The sequence below is a fragment of the Sebastes umbrosus genome, chromosome 10 (assembly GCF_015220745.1).
Source record: "Sebastes umbrosus isolate fSebUmb1 chromosome 10, fSebUmb1.pri, whole genome shotgun sequence".
In the NCBI taxonomy this organism is placed as follows: domain Eukaryota; kingdom Metazoa; phylum Chordata; class Actinopteri; order Perciformes; family Sebastidae; genus Sebastes; species Sebastes umbrosus.
In genome coordinates this window covers 7,821,378-7,825,034 of record NC_051278.1, presented here as the reverse complement: position 1 = coordinate 7,825,034, position 3,657 = coordinate 7,821,378, and positions in this window count along the sequence as shown.

Genomic DNA, 3,657 nt, shown 5'->3' with positions numbered 1-3,657 from the left:
AAGGAATAATGTGCAGCGAGCCGGTCATTGTTGTGAAATAAACCCCGACGGGGCGATGCGGCTGAAGGGGTTTATTTCACAACAATGAATTATAAGGAAATAACAGACTGTAGAACGCGGGGATTGACCAATCAGAATCGAGTATTCAACAAAGACATGTAATAATTATTGATAATGCAACTTGACAAAAATGAATGCAGCTCACTGTGATGATAAACTCTTTGAAATTACCTTTATGTATTACATTTTGGAATAAAGACAATGCTACGTGACACATTTCTTAAGCAATTTAATGAGGAAATGTTTTGAATGAATGCATCTGTGCAGTCAGATATGTGCCATACAATGTCTGCTCCTGTCAACTAAAGCATGATCAACTTTTTTCTGCTTCTGTTCAGGAACTCACAGCACTTGGTTAAAATATTGGTTAAAGGATTGCACTTCTGTAACATTGTCAGACTCACGATGGACAGTTTTAAAAGGATGATCCAAATCAGCAGAAACAGAGATATGTTTTTTTCCCACACATTCTTCCTTATCAAACCCAAGGAGTGTGAAAAAAAGGAGATGTCACGCATCATCAACGCGTCATATATTTGGGGTGGAAGCTGATAGTTCGGTCAGAGATTCAAGTGTGTTATGCTAGTAGTATCCTGGAGTCTGCAGCAGAGATGAGCAGTTACAGAGATCCGGTAAGATCATTTCTTTCTAACTCCACACCTCCAGGTTTCTTTCATTTTCAAACTTGAGGTCTTCAGCCCAAACAGATGCTGATTCTACGGATATCACTTGGGTACGTTTTGATGTGTAAAGTCGGTGTACTTCCTCTTTAATGTTAAGTCAAGTGCAGACCACAACACTTTGCATCATCACAGCTAAAAAATAAAGAAGAACATTTGCAGCTTTCAAGAGGAGTAGGGCAATAGAAACATACAGTAGACGTTTATTTCCTGCAGGTCTTATGGTCCGACGTGATCTCATCCCTACTCGTCATATTTTGCCATCACTAAATTGTCTGTGCATCATTACTGTGATTGGATGTAAAACTTCCCACTTAAAATGCAAGCAATAACTTGAGTCATTTCTAATTTGAAATTTCTGTTAACGGCTGTCACCCCTCCCCACAACGCTTCACATGCACTCCAAGAAAGCGTGAATGTGGGAGACAGTAGAAGAAGCTGTGGCTGTCTGGGAGGAGATTTCAGCCAAATCTTTGGTAACAAAATTCAGTCTTGGTCTTGTCTCGGTCTCGAAACACTGCTCTTGGTCATGACTTGGTTGGTTTAGATGTTCTTGACTACAACACAGTAAAATCACTCCACTTTTGGTTCCACACAGGACATGAAAGCTGGTTGTTTGAGTAAAAGTCCTGTGTTTGTTTGACACATGCACCATCCCTCCTACTCACCCTTTAGCGGACTTCTCGTTCTTAAATACTACGTCCGTTGCTCTGCATCTAATAGTGATGCAGATGGGTTTACATTAAAGTTAGTTGAAAGCCCGGTGTGTTTCATACAAACGCTAAAGGGTGCCTTGTGCGTCGGTATCAAGACGCCGAGGGCCACTGACCAAGCATCTGCTAGAGCTGGTTTCCCCTTTGTGCAATGCAGTATTGCAGTTCTCAGGCTGGTGGAATTTACAATTTCATAATTCTGTAATAATAACTGAGTGTAGCATGATTAATTGTAGAATAATTAGTTCCAAAGAGCAGGCTTTTCTGAACAAAACCAGCCTTTCATGCAGCAGCTCTGGAGGTAAATTCATAGGATTAAGAAATATGTAACGCTTGGCGGTTGATTGTTACCCAATGATCGGTCACAGAGAGCACTGCCCTTCGTCTGTCCACTGCAGTGTTGTTGCAGTCAAAAGTTTACTTTAAGGACCAATGCATGTTTTGTCCTGTATACCCCATGTAGGCCCATGTCACAATTAACCCTCTGAGACCCACAAACTTTACTGTCTTTCAGAGGCTGTAGCAGGCTCAGTTTTAGAGGTAGGAATGTACAAATATCATATGAAAGGAATCCATTGGTACCAACCATGTCATGCTAGCATGACAGGAAGGAGGCTCCAAAGTTTTGAAGAGGAAAAAACTGGCATGGCGATTTTCAAAGGGGCCCCTTGACCTCTGACCTCAAGATATGTGAATGTAAATGGGTTCTATGGGTACCCACGAGTCTCCCCTTTACAGACATGCCCACTTTATGATAATCACATGCAGTTTTGGGCAAATCATAGTCAAGTCAGCACACTGACACACTGACAGCTGTTGTTGCCTGTTGGGCTGCAGTTTGCCATGTTATGATTTGAGCACATTTTTTATGCTAAATGCAGTACCTGTGAGGGTTTCTGGACAATATCTGTCATTGTTTTATGTTGTTAATTGATTTCCAATAATAAATATATACATACATTTGCATAAAGCAAGCATAAAGTAAATACAATCTTGCACTGCAGCTGGATCAGTAAATGTTGTACCGGTAGTCACAGTACTGACACTGGAGCGTGTTCCATGACGAACACAACGGCGTTGCACGTCGTCAGTAGGGGTAGCTGGTTAAGTTGGCATCGATGCAGACTCACCGTTGGATGGTTTTATAACCCACTTCCACTCCCCGCTAATTGGTTTGGGATGGCACTTAATATGGCGGACCCTCCACGCGAACATGCAAACGGAGTGGAAGCGGGTAGGGAGAGGGTGTAGAGGGTGGTTTGGAATTGGGCCGGATTTTTGTGTGCCATTTCATCCTGTGATTCTTGCATGATCTTGTTCCATTTGCAGTTCAAGGTTAAGACACAAACCCCATGATGCCAAAAAAGCACGTTGTTTGAAGCACATGAGGTCCATAGATTTCTAATATAAGTTATCTGACGAAAAAACCTCAATGCTGCTTTTCATGCATGTTTTTAAGATAAAATCTCAGCTGTTCCTAAACAGTGAAGGTCTGAATAATGAAGCTTATGATAATCACATGCAGTTTTTGAATGCAGTACAAATGTGTTATTGTCTCCTATCCTAAAAATGATGTATTTGAATATTTGGGTATCACTGTAAAGTTGAGACTCTTGTGGATCCGTGAGCCTGTATTGTAGCCTCAACTGTATTCATGTGTAACGATGTTAGTCCCCATAGTAGCTAGTAGTATAGGGGGAGATAGTTGACCTGCTATCTCCCCCTAAAGACCCCCTGTACCCCCCTAGAAAAGACAAAACAAACAGGTCTATCGCGGGTCTCAGAGGGTTGACTACAAAACAAATCATTCTGGTGTGTTTTCGATATTGGATGTATTTTTCTAAACATCCATTAGTTTCCATTCATTTGGTTATTACATAAACCTCTGACCTCCCCCTGTTTCCTACTTTATCCTGCTCTAATCTCCCCTTCTCTCCTTTCCTTTTTATCCCCCCATTTCTCTACTTCGCCATTCTCTTCTCCTTTCTTGTCCGTTGCACAGAGACCTCCTCTCTGCTTGGTTTCCTTTTCTTTTCCCTCTTTGCACCTTCCTACTCTCCTCCTCTCCCCTCTGTTGTTCTCTCCTTTTCTTTCTTCCATCATCCTCCTCATTTTTAGCTCCCTTTCCCCTTCTCTCCTCTCCTCTCCTCTCCTCTCCTCTCCTCTCCTCTTTCTTTGTAAATTCACTTAGAGTTAATTGCTTC